Raw genomic sequence first — 19,491 nt, 5'->3', positions numbered from 1 at the left:
GGTGTTGGGCTGCACACACACGAGGCCTTTTCGGTCCCTCGGTTAACCGTTGGAGTATCAAACGAAGTCCAAATGACCCGAAACTTGACAGGCGGTCTACCGGTAGTAAACCAAGGCCGCATGGCAAGCCTCGGCCCAATCCTGAAATGTTTAATCCCCACACACGAAAGAAAGCTAGAAATGGCCACCGGAGGAGAACGAAGCGCCGGAATGCAAAACGGACAATGGGGAAAATGCTCGGATGCATGAGATGAACATGTATGCGAATGCAATGCACGTGATGACATGATACGAGATGCACGAAAACAAAAACAATACACGGAGACAAAGACCCGAACCCAAGAATTAAATATAACTTAATGCCGGAAACGGCATGAGTCGGAGTACAATTGGGGAAGGTTACATGTGGGGCGTTACAATTATGTATGCCATGCTGTGTACCAGACCTGATGTAAACCTTGCCGTAAGTATGGTAGGAAGGTACCAAAGTAATCCCGGCAAGGAACACTAGACAGCGGTCAAGAATATCCTGAAGTACCTGAAAAGGACTAAGGAAATGTTTCTCGTTTATGGAGGTGACGAAGAGCTCGTCGTAAAGGGTTACGTCGACGCTAGCTTCGACACAGATCTGGATGACTCTAAGTCACAGACCGGATACGTGTATATTTTGAATGGTGGGGCAGTAAGCTGGTGCAGTTGCAAGCAGAGCGTCGTGGCGAGATCTACATGTGAAGCGGAGTACATGGCAGCCTCGGAGGCAGCACATGAAGCAATTTGGGTGAAGGAGTTCATCACCGACCTAGGAGTCATACCCAATGCGTCGGGGCCAATCAAACTCTTCTGTGACAACACTGGAGCTATTGCACTTGCCAAGGAGCCCAGGTTTCACAAGAAGACCAGGCACATCAAGCGTCGCTTCAACTCCATTCGTGAAAATGTTCAAGATGGAGACATAGATATTTGTAAAGTACATACGGACCTGAATGTAGCAGATCCGTTGACTAAACCTCTCCCTAGAGCAAAACATGATCAACACCAGAATTCCATGGGTGTTCGATTCATCACAATGTAACTAGATTATTGACTCTAGTGCAAGTGGGAGATTGTTGGAAATATATATAGGAAGTGCTGTTTCGGCCATCGGGACAAGTTTCGGGGTCACCGATATTGTACCGGGACCACCGGAAGGGTCCTGGGGGCCCACCGGGTGGGGCCACCTGCCCCGGGGGCCACATGGGCTGTAGGGGGTGCGCCTTGGCCTACATGGGCCAAGGGCACCAGCCCCAAGAGGCCCATGCGCCTAGGGTTTCAAAGGGGAAGAGTCCCACAAGTGGAAGGCACCCCCTAGGTGCCTTGGGGGGAGGGAAACCTCCCTTGGCCGCCGCCCCCCTAGGAGATTGGATCTCCTAGGGCCGGCGCCCCCCCCTAGGCCCTCCTATATATATTGGGGGAAGGAGGGCTTTTAATCCATGCCTTTGGTTGCCTCCTTCTCCCTCTCCAACACCTCCTCCTCCTCCATAGTGCTTGGCGAAGCCCTGACGGAGTTCTGCAGCTCCATCACCACCACGCCGTCGTGCTGCTGCTGGAGCCATCTTCCTCAACCTCTCCTCTCCCCTTGCTGGATCAAGAAGGAGGAGACGTCATCCGCTCCGTACGTGTGTTGAACGCGGAGGTGCCGTCTGTTCGGCGCTTGGTCATCGGTGATTTGGATCACATCGTGTACGACTACCTCATCCCCGTTCTTTGAACACTTCCGCTCGCGATCTACAAAGGTATGTAGATGCATCCGATCACTCGTTGCTAGATGAACTCATAGATGGATCTTGGTGAAACCGTAGGAAAATTTTTGTTTTCTGCAACGTTCCCCAACACCACTCGGCGCTGCACGTCCAGAATCAACATCGGATCGCGCGCCCCTCCTGGACAGGGAATCGACCTGGGATCCGCTGCTGCTTCCTCTGTCCTTTTCTGCACACATAAAATCACAGCAAACCTTTGCATTTTTTTATTAATATCCGTATTTTCTCCTGAACTAGTCACTTGATCATTTTCTATTAACTCTCCCTCGTGATCAGGATGTGTCAAAGGATCAGATAAGAGAGAGATTTCTGCACGAAGAAGTGCTCCAGCATTGGGATGCAACTTGGCAAAAGGAAAGATACTTTCATCGAAGATGACATCCCGAGAGATATAGATACGTCCAGTTGAGATTTCTAGACACTTGTAACCTTTATGAAGATTACTATAGCCGATAAACACACATTGAGTAGAGCGAAACTCAAGTTTGTGATGATTGTATGGACAAAGATTAGGATAACATGCACATCCGAAGACTTTGAGAGAATTATAATCAGGTTTTTGGTGGAACAATCGTTCTAGAGGAGCAGTGTACCCAATGACTTTGCTAGGCAAACGATTGATGAGATATGTGGAAGCAATGAATGCCTCATCCCAATATTTGAGAGGCATGGATGCGTGAGCAAGAAAAGAAAGCCCTACTTCAACAATATGATGGTGTTTACGCTCGGCTGACCCGTTCTATTGATGTGCATGTGGACAAGAAACATGATGGTCAATGCCTATGTTTCGGAAGAAGGAGTTAAGTTTTTCATACTCTCCTCCCCAGTCACTTTGGACTGTAAAAAATTTTCTATCAAATTGACGCTCAACAAGTTTTTGGAATTCTTGGAAGACAGTAAAAACTTCAGATTTGAACTTGATCAAGTATATCCAAGTAAACTTGCTATAGTCATCAACGAAACTAACATAATATTTCTTTCGTCCAGAAGAATCTCGGGCATGGCCCCATACATCACTGAATATCAATTCTAAAGGAGCATGAGACACACTATATGACTTGGGATAGGGAAGTTGGTGACTCTTAGCACATTGACAAGCATCACAAACTGACTCTTTATTCTCACTACGAGACAATTGAAGATTGCCTTTATTCACTACTTGATCAACTACTTTGGATGAGGGTGTCCTAATCTTTGATGCCACCTCTCTAAGGATGGTTTGACTACGGAGTAGACTTGACGATGATGCATGCGACTAAAAACCGTTGATGTAATGGGATATAGGCCGCCAACGCATCTACCGCGATGAAGGAGCTCCTCGTTGCCCAATCCTTCATGAAAAAATAGTTGGGGTGAGTTTCAAAGAAAATATTATTATCGGCTGTCAAACGAGACATGGAAGCAACATTTTTGTTTGCTTGAGGGACATGAAGCACATCTTTTAAAAGAAGATCACGTTTAGAAGTAGGGAAGTTAATGGAAGATTGACCAATATGAAGTATGTCCATACCTCCTCCACTTGCAGCAGTGTTTATTTGATCATTGCCATAGTATCTTTCTCTGTTTGCAAGCTTCTCTAGCTCGCTGGTGACGTGATCTATGGCTCCGGAGTCAGCATACTAGATGGTGTCTCCTCCTTCTTGCTCTCTGATTGCAGCAGCGACGTGGCGTTCTTCAGGCACGAAATCCTCATCATAACGATGCCAGCAGTCCTTCACTTCATGCCCTGGTTTCTTGCAGAGCTGACATCTTGGCCTGGTGTTGGAGTAGGAGGCACCCGAGGGGCGTGGGCCAGAGTTGTTGGCGCGCCCACGCCCGCTGTTGTTGTTGTTGCTGTTGTCGCGCCCACGCCCTTGCTGGTGACCACGGCCTCGGCCTCCATTGCCATGACCACGAGTGAGATTATTAATTGAAGATTGACGAGTATTGGTACCTTACAGCAGATTCATACGGGCTTCAAAACTCAGCAGCTGATTGTAGAGTTCTTGGACGGTCACCGGCTCAACGCGTGCAGCCAGGGCTGAGATCACCAGATTGTAATCGATGTCCAGCCCTTTGAGCACATAGGAGGTTATCTCCCCTTCTGAGAGAGGATCACCGGTGCAAGCGATCTCATCAGCAAAAGCCTTGATCCTCGCAAGGTACTCGGACATGCCCAAGTTTCCTTTGTGCAGGTTGGCGAGGACGATGCGGGTGTTGACGATCTGAGCTAGCGTCTGGGCAGCAAAAGAGGCGTGGATGGCACTCCACACCTCGGCCGGCGTCTAAAGAGTAGCAACCTGCGCAAGAACCTCACGTGACAGAGATCCCATAAGGTATCCTTGTACCTGTTGCTACTGGGCGTACCAGATTGACCGGGCGTAGTTGAAGACCTGCTCCTCCTTCCCGTCATTAGTGACGGTGATGGTAGCAGGGGGCGCCGCGCTTGTGGCGTCAAGGAAGTGTTCCATCTGTGCCCCCTTGATTTGGGGTAGCACGATGGCCTTCCAGAGGAGGAAGTTCGTCCTCGTGAGCTTCTCTGATGGAGGTGAACCAAGGGAGGTGCTGTTGTTGAAGGTAGACGAGGATGCAAAAGTGGAGGGTGAGTTTTGGGTGGACAGGGTGCTCATGGTGAAGCCGATCAGGGCAGTGGAGGTGGAGGCAATGGTGGAAGCAGCGGTGCTGGCGTTGGTGCCTGTCATGGATTGTCTCTCGATGGTTCTCTCTTGGTCGGTTTCTGTGTTCTCTCTCGATCAACAGATCGATCTCAGGGGATAGCTAGACGTACGAGAGGAAGGGCTCTCATGACCATATGAGATTGCGTGGGAAGCGTTGAACCCTTTGTCTCGGGCCGCATCTATATTTATAGGAAGTTTGCTGTGGCTTACAAGATTGGAATATCGCTAGGATTCTTCCAGATTACAACGAGAGAGAGATTACAACTTATAGGAAAAGAAAGAATAGCGGTAGAGATAAAAACAGATTTAAACAGACAACTACTTCTTCTATCCTACGTATTCTAACAGTGCCGCCTTCACCAACAACAAGAATAATGAGAGAAGGGGAGTAAAGTATGCAGGCGATGGAGACTTGAACTCCGGCGCCCTTTAAATTTCGGTTACCACGTTCATTCCCATGGCATGTTGTTGTGCCAGCGACTTGAAGACTGCAATGCCACAAGCGTGAGATCCACAGCCTAGGAATGTTTTTATGGTTTCGCTTCACGGGATGCGTCTCTTGAAAACACCTTCTTCCTGGCGTTAATCTCTGCTCAAAGAAAAACTTTAAAGACTTCAGTAAAGAAACTACAATTTGACTAGAACAACGATATTGTTATTCTTTCACCCAGACAAACATTATCAATAATGATTTTTGAAAGCGCCTTGAGTCGCCTATCCAAAGAGATGGGAAGCCTTGATTAAGGAAAGTACTTGGGCCGGGTATGATCCCCTAGAAATGCAAACCGTCGAATTCACCATGTTGTCGATAAAATATTTCACCTCCACAAAGAATCAGACCAACAAAAACGGCTTAACACATCAACACAAATTCATTAGATCTGAATAATCAGATCTGAGAGGACAGAAAACTCTCTAACCTCATGGCATCGCCAAAGAGAACGAGAAGAAATTTATTCTCACAAAACTATGATGATCACTAGATGATGGCGAAGAACATAGAGGTCTTAAAGATCGAAGGTCCCCCCACCTCTCAGCGCCAAGATCGCAGCCGGAGGCGAGGGGGCCTAAATTTCCTGGATGACGATGGCGGCGGCGCAAGAAACCCTAGTTTTGTGTTTTCTTTTCTTTTTTAGGCATAGTTTTGTGATTTCTTAAAAATGATGATGTTGGTGGCTGGTCGGACAGCCCATGTACAAAATCGGCCCTGCAACAAGCTAAAAAAAAACATCGGCCCTGCAACACAGTAACAGCCCGATCCAACCCACCGTTCCTCGTCTTCCTTTCCTCTGCTCTGCTCCCGACGAGTCCAACAGCTGACGGCGGCGACCGCGACGGCGAGGGGACTAACGGCGGGCAAGGACAAATACGCGTCGTCTTCCAGCCCACCATGGTCGCTCGCCCGTCCTCTCCTCTCCTCTCCTCTGGAAGCAAGCGTCACCTACTGAGGTCAGTCCTTGCCCGCTAGGCCGCCCAGCAGGTGCTTGTGGTTTTTCCTACGAGGTTCCTTCCACAGCGACCTACCTCTGTATAGTGTACTCTCACCGTCTGAAAATACTTGTCATTTAAAATAAATAAAACAATATATATCTAGATGTATTTTAGTTCTACATACATCCTTTTTGTCCATTTTGATGACAAGTATTTTCAAACGAAGAGAGTATAATGTAGTGACCAACCAACAACTTGATCAGTTGCCGAGCGCCACACAAAGAGGCCGTCTCTCGGTGCATCCATGGATTCTACATGTAGCTATCGATTCGACGACAAGTCAAGAAAGATATCAGCCATATGTTCGTCACCCGTTGCTGTCTGTTGGTGACAATTCTTGCCATGCCTTCAACTCCTGCCATGCTTATCTTCAATCAGGCAATCAGCCATAGGATTCCTAAGGTTTTACTGGCCTGTGGTCGGCATATACAGACACAAGCAATGGCCGTTATTGACGCGCGCGAATCTCGGATTAAGAAAAGTCAAGAAAAAATATTAGGCCTAGTCATATATACATGTAGCTATCAAGACAAGAGTCAAGAAATTCATAATGGCCATACATGTAGCTACTATTTGGACAAGTACGGCCAGCCATACATCTACGACCCGTGGTTTTTTTTTTTGCGGGGTGTAGCTAATATTAGACCTAGAACAGTATTTGTGGGCCAAAATTCTTGCTCATCTTGAAGCAATCTGAAAGTAACCAAGGGAGCTGCATGTGTGTTTCGCCAAGTCAAGTCAAGCAAAAATATCATCGTTCCATTGCACAGCAACAGCACCCACTGGGGTGGTAAGAGCACTCACTGTCTAGACGGCTCACTCGCAGCCACTCTCTCAAGCTGGTTGGCTGCCTTATCACCTCCCCTGCTCGGCTCTGCTATCCACTCCCTGCCCCTGCTGCTCTTCACCTTCGCCTCCTCCCTGCAAACGCACCACGGCTACGGCAGCTCCCCGATCAGCCGCACCGTACCGCCGCCGCACAGTTGCAGGTCAGATCCCTCTCCCTCTCTCCCATCCATTGTTATTGTTAGAGCCGACTATCTGATTCGTGAGATTCGAATACGGTAGCAACGAAGGATCAATGCCTAAGTTTGGTTCCTTTCTTGAAGCTTTATTATGTGCTTCTCGTACTCCATCTGAGCTATTGTGGAGAAGATATGTATCTCAACCTGCATCAATCCATCTGAACTAACATATACTTTCTTTTTCTTAACATTGTGGAGAAGGTATGTACTACGATTTTTTTTTTGAAAATGAAGAACATAAACTGCGAAGTTTCTGCTCTGCTTTTGGTTCTGTTTCTCTCCCTCTCCTATCTCTTGTATGATTGAAAATTGTGTTTCCCTTGTGATTGAAAATAGTTCTCTGGCCCGATGCCTTAATTTTATTTCTCTTGTGATTTGAAATTCCCAACAGGCCTGCTTTGCTGCGACTCAACCCCCCATTTGCAGCACCTAGGTTGTAGGCGTCCGTCGCCGGCAGGAAAGCAGGAAGGCGGCATCTATCGCCCTTGCACCAATGTACGTGCTACACACACTCCTCTCCTTTCATCTGCAGCTTACGGCAGCTTATTTACCAACGGATTCCTTTTGATTCCTGGTAGCAGCCGCCGCACCTCGTCCATCCGACCAGCGGATGGCTGCGGCCGCCCTCAATGCTGCGCAATGGGTGGTGGGCAAGGCGCTAGCCCCCGTTGCGGATGGCGTGCTGGTTGCTTGGGCAGCCACCAGGAACTTTGGCCTCAACATCGAGGACCTTAGGATGGAGCTGCTGCTTGTCAAGGCCATGCTCGAACAAGCTGCCCGCAAGGAGATCTACGGTACGGCCTTGGAGGAGCTGCTACAGAGGCTGCGGGACTCGGCACACAATGCCGAGGACTTGTTGGATGAGCTGGACTACTTCAGGATCCACGACAGGCTCCACAACAAGTATGAGGCTGCCGACGAGCATGGCAAGGGTGGCGTCCAGGACCTCGCCCGTGATGCTCGCCACACTGTCAAAGATGTTGGCAAAAATTTGGCATCTTTCTCCGCCAATTGGTTTGGTGCCAATGCTGGTAATAAGAAGAGGTTACGCGACGGCTCCCCCTCAGCACCAAATGCCAATCAAGCTGACGAGGAGGTCGGCCGACGCATGCTCAAGTTTGGTAAACTCTTCTGTGGGTCATCTTCTTTGCATCCACATGTTAGTGGTGATGAAGATTGTGGCAATGCACAAGAAACACCAATGCCTGAGTTTAGTAGGGTTGATTTCTCTCAAAGGATGAAGAACACTGTAGAGCAACTAAAGCTTATGCGTCGCGAGGTTAACAACATTCTGAAACATTGTGGCCCTAAAGATGTCCTAGACATTGCCCAGCGCCGCCACACCACCACACCTCAGAGTGCAGAGCCCAAACTGTATGGGAGGGATCGTGTCATGAATAGCATAATACATGATATCACCAAGGGTCAATACTGTGACATGGGTCTAACTGTGCTTCCAATTATTGGTCCTGGTGGCATGGGGAAGACAACTCTGATACAACACATATATAACAACCAACAAGTACGGAATCATTTTCCGGTCAGGATTTGGACATGTGTGTCGTTCAATTTCAACCTGGATAAAGTGCTAGAAGAGATTAAAAAATATACCCCTCCAGTTGAAGGTGAAAAGGATTGTGTTAGACCAGAAGAGTTGATCGAGCAAAGATTAAAATGCAAAAGATTCTTACTTGTATTGGATGATATATGGCAGTTTACTGATGTGGATGACTGGAAAAAACTATTGTTGATACTTGGCAAGTCACAAGAACAGGGTTCCATAATTTTAGTCACAACTCGACAAAAAGAAATAGCAGATCATGTTCAGAAAACTGAAGAGCCAAAAGAACTGAACGGTTTAGAACCTGGAGAGTTTAGGAAGTTATTCCTTGTATATGTTTTTGATGCTGAGCAATATCCAGGGGATAAACTTCATTTGCAGGACACTGGAGATAAGATAATGGGAAAACTAAAGGGCTCCCCTCTTGCAGCAAAGACTGTTGGTAGATTATTGAGGACAGACCCAAGTTTGGCTCATTGGAGAAGGATCCTAAACAGCAAACAATGGGCGAACCAGACCAACGGAATTATGCATGCCTTGAAGCTTAGCTATGACTTTCTCCCTTTTCATCTGCAACAATGTTTTTCCTATTCAGCATTATTTCCTGAAGATTACCGTTTTAGAAGCGATGAGCTCATCAGCCTGTGGATTGAACTAGATATTTTGGCACTTTGTGGTCAAAACCCAACCTTTGAGCGCATAGGTCTAGGCATTTTAAATGATTTAGTCATCCATGGATTTTTCAGAGAAGAGGTTTCCAGAGAAGAGGAAACTGATGGTGAGCCGTGGTATGTTATGCATGACCTACTTCATGACTTGGCATTGAAGGTTGCATCACATGATTGTCTTAGTTTTCGTCTCTCGGATGTTGGATCGGTAGAAATTAGGCCATCCACCCGACACTTGTCTGTAAGCATAGAGCACTTGGGTGAATATAATGCAGTATCTGGTCAAAAATTAAAGAGAGAATTGGAAAAACTGAAGACACGATTGAAAGTTGAACATTTGCAAACACTGATGTTATTTGGAAGAATGGACGAAGGTTTTGCTAAGATATTTGGTGATTTTCTTGGTGAAAAAATGCTCTTCGTGTTCTTCATTTGCCCCACATGAATTATCCTGTGGAGTCCATGTTACATAAATTTTCAGGACTTGTCCACCTACGATACCTATGTCTAGGCACAGATGAGAGCCAGATGCATTTACCATCTAGCATCTCTAAATTTTATCATCTAAGGGTTCTAGATCTTGAGTTGTGGTATGGCAGTTGTGATTTTCCTGAAGACATCTGCAACCTTGCAAAGTTGTGCCATTATTATACCCCAAGAGATGAGCTTCGTTTTGATATTTGTAATGTCGAAAACCTTAAACTCTTGGAAAATTTAAAGGTATTTCGAGTCAATAAAAAAAGTGAAGGATTTGAACCAAAGCAACTAGAGCATTTGTCGAAGCTATGGGAGCTTGGCATCTACAACCTTGAGAAAATACATACAGAAGATGAGGCAGCTCAAGCAAAACTGATTGAGAAAAAGTGCTTGAGAAGGTTAGCATTGGACTGGGATAGTGAGCAATCTAGTGTTGAGCCTTGTATGGAAGGAGTTGTTCTTCAGAGCCTTCAACCACATGGAGATCTTCAAGTGTTGTGCATTAGAGGGTACGGAGGCCCTTCTTGTCCAACATGGCTGCATGATGAGTTGGATCTTCGTGAACTAAGGTTGAAGGATATGGCCAGACTGAAGGAGTTTATTATAGGGAAAAGCTTTTGCATGCTAAGAAAGCTTGAACTCATTGGCCTAATAAGTTTTGAAAAATGGGTTTACCCAGCTGAACTAGAGGCTTCCCTGGATAGAGAGCAGTTACTAACAAATGCTCATATGCTCCCTCTCTTGCAAGTGCTAGTTATTAGAGAGTGCCCAAAATTTTTGGAGTTTCCAGTTCCAAACCACATTCTCTACCCAGGTTGGTTTCCCAAGCTACAAGAGCTTGAGATACAGGACTGCCCAGAATTCTTGTCTCCCCTCTCCTGGACTGAAAATTTGTGCTATGTCTGGATGGAAAATGTCAAACTACTAGAGAGGTTTAAATACTCAAGATCATCCGATGTGGTAAAATTGAAAATTATTGGAGAGGGTGATCTGCATAGCCTAGACCAAGTGTTATTTTTTGATAAAGAAACATGTCTTGAGAAGCTAACACTGGATAAGTGCCCACCTCTGGAGATGAAGCACCTTCTAATGCTAACCTCACTGAAGACATTGATTGTAAAAAATTCAGTTAGTCTGGTTAGACCACTAGGAGGTCAGGGTGATGTGGAATGGCAGCTCCCTATTGAGCATGTCAAGATCTGGGACTCAAATGGTAATACTGGGGAGGAACTGACAGAGCTCCTCCCCCACCTCCCAAAGCTCTCCAAATTGGAAATATGGAAGTGTAAAAACATAAAAAAGCTGGTAGTGGGGGTGGATGTGCAACAGACAACACAAGAAGCATCAGAGATAACCGCAGCAGCAGAGGAAGAGGATGATGGGGTGCTGCTCTTCCCACCTCATCTCTGTGACTCACTACGGGAATTGAATATCCATTACTGCCCAGAGCTGGTCCTGGTGGACCCGCCAACTCTTGTTCCTGGAGAAGGATGGCTCCAAGCCTTGCGATCCCTCCAGAGATTAACAATAAAGTGGTCCCCAAAGTTTCTATCCACCTTCTCCTTTTCCTGTCACATTTTCCCTTCCTCCCTGCAGTTTCTGGTGCTTTGGCATGTGGAAGGCATGGGGACACTGGAGCCCCTCTCAAACCTCTCCTCTCTCACCAGACTAGAATTGCAAGGTTGTGGAGAGGATCTGAAATGTCAGGGCTTGTGGTCTCTCCTTACCACCGGAGGCCAGCTCAACGAATTAGAGGTCATGCAAAGCCCAATCCCAATCCCAGACGGGCTTTGGAGGTTGCTGAGGGAGGTGAAGAGCAGCAGACACAGCTTGTTTCGTCCACACTGCGTGAGCTCGAGACAGATGACATAGCAGGACTTCTTGCTGCACCGGCCTGGAGATTCCTCTCTTCCTCCCTCACCAAGCTGCAACTTTGGGGGGATTGGTGTGAAGGGATGAAGCGGTTCAGCCAGGTGCAAGAGGACGCCCTTCAACTCCTCTCCTCCCTCCAGGTACTAGAGTTTAAGTATTTCAAGGACCTTCAACAACTCCCTGCAGGGCTGCGTAACCTTACCAGCCTCAAGATATTATCAGTCAAGTACTGTCCAGCCATTTCGTCATTGCCCAACGATGGCCTCCCTGATTCACTGCAAGAGCTAAATGTCAGATGGTGCAACAACAGAGAGCTAAAACAGCAGTGCAGGGGGTTAGTGGGAACCATCCCCAAAATCATAATAGACTTGTGATCCAAGGTAACACAAACATATTTTCTTGTGTTTTTCCACTTGGCCCTTTCCCTTCAAACACAAGCTTAATAACTCTGTTTGTTTCCATCCACTGTGCAGGACTCTACTTTGCACATTCTTCTAGCCTTGTAAAGTTCTTCCCTTTCCCATTCAAACACATGCATGACCTATGTGCATGACACAAGGGCCTTGTGGCTCTGGTCTTCCTTCTTGTACTTAAATCTGGTAAGTACATCTAAACTGTTTACTCCTGCTGTAGATAAGACACAACGTGTGCTGATTGGCCTTGATCTTTCACTACACACTAATAACAGCAATATTTGGGGATTTTTTAAGGAGAAGTCTATGAACTAGGAAAAGTTGATCTATCTAGCAACCAGAAATTTAATAGAATATATAATTTGGTGGAAGCAAAGTAGATGTGAAAGGAGAAGCAGAAAATAAGATGGGGGTTAAGCACATGGGGGTGCACCCAAATACCTTTCTGATTGAGACTTCTCAGCACCTTTCTTTTGATTCAAAGCAGAACCACATGTTTCTGAACTGAACTATAACTGGGCTCCCTCTTGGTTCTAATTTCAGGCGGAGCCTTTACTTAGCTGCAGGAACTTTCATTAGGGGTGTCCACATCAATATCAATTATATACACTTCCACTTATACTCGCCGCAATAAAATGCACTTTTACTCCAGCCATATCAGACTTCTGTTTTCTTCTCAACAGTAGTTAAAAGTATTTAAAATTTGTTTCTCAACGCCCCTTGTCTTTCCACAATTCGATAAAATCGACGTTATTAACAGCCAATGCCTTCTGCAAGTCTCTCTTCTTTTCTTCCTAGATGTAATTATCAACGGAACCTGTGATCACCACTTGTGTTTTGGTTCTCTGTGTGCAGGTGTTCGTTCGATCTTGTAGGCTTCTTCTTTTGCATTTAAATTCGGGTTATTATCATTCATCAAGACGTGGTAGTCGACTTCCTAATTTTGGGTGTCACAACCAAAATATCGCTACGGCATCAGTACGGAATAAATGAGACTTTGGGTCAAGGTACTTATATTAAGGTGATAATTTTGTTTCATACAATGCTATGTTGCTATCAGTACCAGGTGTTCCTGCATCCCTAATTTATGTTTGCTTGGTGTTCAGGCGTTCTTGTATTTGTTTGGTAGGCTTTGTAGCCACTTGCGTTTACATTTTGTCTAAAACTCATGAAGACTGATGGTGTATCTGGAAATTTCAGTTTTAGGGATCAAAGGATCATCTTGGCGTAATTATGGAAAACAATAAGTTGTCAGTGTTTTGCTACTGATAAGGTTTGCAGTTTCTCAATTCAGTCTACATTCCACTGATAAGGTATTCTTGCAATCGATAAGGTTTACAGTTTTTCAATTTCAGTCTACATTCTACTAATACCAGGTATTCTTGCATTCATCATAACTGTTCTTATTTAACGAAATTTAATGGCGTATAGGACTTTGGGTTAGTAGATCATCTCACCGGTAACCTCATGTGGCCATGGAAAAGGTGTTGGCCAAAGTATGAGAATAGTATGTCTTGGGCTTTCAGCCTATCACTGGGAAAGGTATGTTCTCCCTTTGCTGCAAGCTAGTTGCGTAATGGTTCGGTGTTATTTCCATGAGAATGTAGGAATATGAATTGGTACATGGTTCCAAAGTTTCAGACTCAACTGAGATTCTTTGTTTGGTTGATTGATAGCTGTGTGCAAATTTCAGGATCTATTGATAAACAACACTAGCTAGCTTATTATGTTGTCCATTGCATTAGATGGAAATGCCTGTGTTAAGTTTGTCATCTTCTCTCATCAGTCGGTATACTTTTTATGTTTCCCAACCAGACTACCAGAATCAATGATATCGTAATACATCAGAAGGCCTCCATTTTCTGAGCACTGCTTTGTTCCGTCTTCCGGATCCTGTGATTACTCCTTTTTATATCACCATCACCATCCAATACAGAGTAACGCAATTTGTTCTAATCAGTCAGCAGTGAATTACGATATCGATTATGCTGGGGATTTGCTCTGATTGATCTTTAACCTAATTCAGACAGACATGCACGTACTGTTGTTAGCTTTTTTTGAAAAGGACGTACTGTTGTTAGCTAATTTCAGTTCGATGTTGCTTCGTTTTGTAGACCAATCTCCTCGGAATAATGGTGCTGTTCGGTGGATGCAGTTTTAGCTACTGTCAACTGTTCCTTGTGACTTCCGGTGAGGCCCGGTGCCAAAGTTTCTGGGCGGGGGGAGGCAGCGGATCCCATCTGAGGCGGTGGGGGCGGCCCTTCTCATGCGATCCAATGGCGGCGGCTAGGACGGAGTATCCGGGCTCTGTGGCGGTGGCCCGAGCACCATCGCCGGCGGAGCGGCGGCCCTGCATGGACGGCGGCGGTGGCAGCGCCCCATCCGGCGAGGTGGGCTGTCTCTCGTGATGGTGATGATGGCTACTGCGGATCCAACGCCCCGTTTGGATCCGTCGCGGGGAGGCCTTTCGCCAACCGACGGCGCGTGGAGGGACCGGTGAGGAGATGCCGGATCTCCGCCGGAGTACCGACGGCAACATACGTCTTCGTGGCGAGGTTCCGCTCGGTTCCAGCCAGCCACGAGGTCGGGAAGACGTGGCTTCCGGTGAAAATCGCGCCAGACTGCGGTCTTGGTGGACGATGGCGGCGTCTCAGACGTCGTTTCCTTCTGGAGGCATCGTCGTTGCAGGTCTCGTCAACCTGATCGGGAAGTTTCGAGGGAAACCCTAGATCTGGGTCTACCGGATCGGACGATGACGGTGCTATCGGTATCGTTCTCCCTCATGGGGGCATCGTTTTGGAGCGAGTGCTGGTTGGAGGGGACAAGAGGAGGACAGGTGTTTCATCTGCTCCATTGATGACGACGGATCTCGGCGGCGTGGCGCAGTGGAGACTTGGCGCCTGATGAGCGGAGATGGACTCGCGCAGGAGGGTGACGCTGCCTGGCATCATGGTGGCGTCGGCGGCAGTTGGACCGGCCAAGGTTGATGCAGCAGTACAGCTCTGAAGATGGATTCGTGGCAGGTGGCTGCGGCGGCCTCATACCCGGTAGGGGTCCTGGTTGAGAAGCACGCCGGACTGGTGGGTGCCCATACCCGGCAGACGTCCTGGGTGGGACCTCAAGTCTTTAGATGTTTAGGTTTGGCTGCGTGGTCTGTTTGGTATTAGGCCCAGACTTTCAGCGCCCCTACATCAGTGGCGGCTCCAGGAATTTGCAACCGGGTATTCATGTGTATTCATTTTGCCAAAATCATTGTTATTTTTTGAAAATTGTCATTGTTTTGCCAAAATCAACACTGTTTTGTAAAAATCATGGGTATTCACATGAAGACCCAAGAATACCCCTAGCGCCGCCCCTGCCCTACATCAACTGGATAGGGATAGCGACAGTTGTTGCTTAGTTTGGTGGTTTTAGACTTATTGTTGTATAACTCTGTATAGTCTTGTGTCAATAATTAATAAAGTGGCCGTATGCATCGTCCAGATGCAGAGGCCGGGGGTCGTACTTCTTTTCTAAAAAAAACTGTTCCTTGTGACATCCTTGATAATTTGCCCCTCATTCTATTCTTTCTCTGATGCAGTGTACCAAATCCACCTAAGCACACGCTGGTCGCCCAGGTCGCGCAGATGGAATGGCTGGTCGAATTTTGCAGGTGTGATAGATCCCATTGAAAAATTCAGGCCACCGAAAGCAACGTGGCACTCACGGTACCCACCAAGAACGGGATGTAAGGACTGCTATACATCTGCTCGGCGACCTCAGCAACAGGTGTACCTAAAACACCGGAGAGCGCTTATTCTTGTGAGGTAAATAGGCCTCAGTGAACTGCAACTGTGCAAGCTGGCTACATGTTCTTGTCAGGTTAACCGACTTGAAAACATTTCAGAATCGTCTGCCATGGAATATCTGAAGCCATGCTAAGGAAGAAGCAGAAACACTGCCTAGGCTAGAAGAAGCGTGTCCTGCAGGCTGCAGCCACGTATATCTGGAGCTCGTCTGCCTTGTGATGTCACTCAGAAATTGTTGTGATGAGTACATCATTCAGTTCATACCGTGTGTGCGATGGTTAGTATTTCGGTCATTCAGTTTTAGTGTAGCAACATATTCTGAGCCTGATCGGCAGAACCATGGCAATTACTTACAGACATCTCCTTGTCAGGAACAACCAGACTGCATCATTTCTGAAGAAATTGACACTTGTCATGCTGTTAACTGAAGAAATCGACACCCAGCAGTCCATTGACACCAAACCAGGCGTGCTCAACGTCGACCGTTAGATCTTCATCTAACAGCAACTTACAGCTTCGGTCGGAGTTACGACAGACCACCACCCTTGGTCGCGCGTCCAGCGGCTCTGAAGACTGGAGCCGCCACTGTTTCCTCCTTGTTCACCTGCTTTACTTTATTGTTGAAGTTAAGAGTACCTTTGGCTGTTTGTAATGGGTATAAAACCCTGGAACTATCCTTAATTCGCTATATAGTTTCTCTCGTGGTCATCCCGTGAATTCACCTAGCTACTTGGTGTGATCTGTGAGTGATTTAGTGATTTGCTGCTGCTTTGCCTGTTGGTGAAATAAATGGACAAGTATTCTCAGCAGAAGAATGATAGCTTAGCTGCTCATCTGTGTGGCTTTAAGTCCTGGCCTGGAGTTGTATTCCAGCAACATGTGTACCAACCTATATAAAACACTGGAATGTCCATTCATGTGAGGTCCAACTCTGCAACAAGTACACATGTTGAGTGCTTTATTATGTTATATATCTGACTGCTGATCCATACATGCCTTGCTTCTGCTTATCTAGTGCTCATTCATGTATGTTCGTGTGTTTCTTGCTATATGGTGTGTGTGTAAAAAAGAAACTAAATAATGGATTTGGGGGCTCCATCACAAAAAAAAAAACAAAGCTTAGTTTCAACAGCAAAGACTGGAGATCTCTGTCTTTGCAAAAATACAGAGAAGTTTATAACTTTTTCCTTGAGACAAGAGAAGTTTATAACTAAGTATATTACGCGATGTATCAGAGGCGCGGCCTGCAATTTACCTGATGAATAGGAGTTGCAGTACAGCAGGCCTGATGGTTATTGGAGACCTCCAAGTCCCCGCTTTGCGCGGCACCAAACGATGACCAATCGCACGCCCCTCGCGTGATTTTGGCCGGCCAAGTGCAGGACACCTGTGTATTTTTTTTTGGCAATTGTCATTTTTAACCAAAATCTGAAAAATGTTCGTAGATTCCTAAAAATCAGGAACGTTAAAAATATTAAGAAATTTTAAATATGCTCATAATTTTAAGAAATGCGAAATTTCAAAATTTCTCCTAATATATTTAAATTTCAATGAATTTAGAAATATTCTCACATTTTCAAAAATATCTAACTAAATAAATGTTTGTGAATTTAAATAATGTTTCTGAATACCAAAAATGTTCTTGGAATTCAAAAATATTCAAGAATTTAAAATATTCCTGAACTTTTAAAAAATTTCTAAAAATCAAAAGGAGTTCGATAATTTCAAAAGATTTTTTAAAAGTATGACAGAACAAGAAAATTAAATAAAAACAAATCAAACCAGTAAAACCAAGGAAAAACATACACATAGAAGGCAACAACGACTAGATATGACAGACCCCAATACGAGGAGAGGTATATGCGAGTTTTTCTGAGGTTTTATAGTCATTTGTTGTTATCGGGTTTCGTAATGCTCTTTTTCACTGGCTTTCTTCCAGTCTTTTCTTCTTTTATTTACTTTTTACATGCTTTTATGTATTCCCATTTTTCTTCCTTGTGAGGTTTTTTTTTCCTTTACAAATGTTCAGATAATTTAAAATTGTTCACATTTGTTTTACGTTTTAATGCTCATAATTCTAAAAAACATTCACCATTTTGAAATTTTTCATGCATTTTGCCTAAAAATGTCTACATATTTTTTAAAATAATGTTTTCGTAGCTAAATGAGTGTTCACATTTTTTAGAACATGTTTTTATGTTAAAAACATTATTCTGACGAATATGCAAGTAAGCCAGGAAACCAGATGAAGCAAAATCAATTGTTACTTTTTAATGAGGGAAAACAATTGTTACATGCATAGATTGGTACAGAAACGACTGCGAATGCCTAACTGCGTTGGCAGCCCATAACAATGGTATGTGCGACATTGAGGAGGTCTCCCAGCGTACCTGATTTTGTTTATTCTAGGACACCCGTTCTGCCACTGCTTCCTTCTCCTACTCCTCTTCCTTGCGAAGTATATATCGCTGTGTTTTGAAATCTAATAAGAATGGATGGCCAAACCTCCAATAAGAAAAAGTATACCTAAATTGATTCCACTATAAGAATAACTCATCCTAATCGTCCACATAGTTACATTCCCTGCCGTTCCTATGATGAATCCTTCTTCTTGACCATCGATGGGGACGTTGCCTCTCCATTTGTACAATATGGATAGCCCGCGGTGATGTCGTTGATTTCACCTACGGTAGGGAAACGACAAGCTGATAGCGAAATAGGTTTTCATCTTGCAGCCACGACGGACACACTTGGTTGGTCTGTGAGTATTGTAATCAAGATGGATATTGGCATATTTTACGCAAATAATTTAATATTTAAAAAATAGAAAGGAATAAACAGAATACACAAACTCTAAAATGCGAATGGGGAAGAAAGTATACACGTACTAGTACACAACACGTCGCTCGCCTCTACAACAACAATGTTGCTCACTCTTTAGACCACCGTCGACCAGCCCTCTGTTCGTAGCCAATGGGAGGGTCCAAGGCAAATCCTACTGCCACTTATTGCGAGTAAAATTTAGCCTCAAAATAGAAAACTGCAACGAAAATTTACTCAGTAAATGTTGTTGCAGGTGTTGGAATTTTCTTTCTTTTTTATCTACCCGGGTTTACCTGTTTACATTTTTCTTTGATTTTTTGTTCAGTTTTCTTTTCATTTTCTATTTTTTTAAATGCTCCTAAATATTTAAAAAAATGTGCAGAAATTTTAAAAAATGGTCGTCAAATTTAATTTGTTTTTTGTTTTATTATATTATGTTTTTTCAAATGTTCACAATTGTTTTTACAAAAAAATCATAAAAGTTCTAAAAAATATTCATATTTTTTTAATATGTTCATGTTTTGCTAAAACATTACACACATTTTGAAAATTGTGCATAGTTTGTAAGAAATGTTCACTAAAGTTTTGTTACGTCATACTCCCTCCGTTTCTAAATATTTGTCTTTCTAGAGATTTCAACAAATGACTACATACGAAGCAAAATGAGTGAATCTACACTCTAATATATGTCTACATACATCTGTATGTTGTAGTTCATTTAAAATGTCTTGAAAGACAAATATTTGGGAACGGGGGAAGTACATGTATAGACGCACCCCAATACTACTACGTACTACATCGATCCTCGAATTCTCAAAAATTAAAACTACATGGATCTACAAGAAAAGAAGTTGACCCACCATCGATGCAATCCATCATTCCTCATCCTCCCCCCTTTGGCCTGCTCTGCTCCTGAG

General features: G+C 44.9%; 1 pseudogene across 1 annotated transcript; it reads left to right on the top strand.

Moving 5' to 3' along the window:
- Nucleotides 1–6,745: 6,745 nt before the first annotated feature.
- On the top strand, nucleotides 6,746–16,680 carry LOC125529488 (uncharacterized; annotated as a pseudogene). The gene is made up of 11 exons (XR_015615484.1): nucleotides 6,746–6,936; nucleotides 7,364–7,467; nucleotides 7,554–11,930; nucleotides 12,024–12,149; nucleotides 12,819–12,970; nucleotides 13,164–13,276; nucleotides 13,395–13,505; nucleotides 14,078–15,043; nucleotides 15,544–15,769; nucleotides 15,850–16,028; nucleotides 16,123–16,680. The product of XR_015615484.1 is annotated as an uncharacterized LOC125529488 (transcript).
- Nucleotides 16,681–19,491: the final 2,811 nt, after the last annotated feature.

This window comes from Triticum urartu, chromosome 2A, assembly GCF_056163025.1.
Source record: "Triticum urartu cultivar PI428250 chromosome 2A, HENAU_Tu73, whole genome shotgun sequence".
NCBI lineage: Eukaryota > Viridiplantae > Streptophyta > Magnoliopsida > Poales > Poaceae > Triticum > Triticum urartu.
This window is presented reverse-complemented; position numbering and strand designations above follow the sequence as displayed.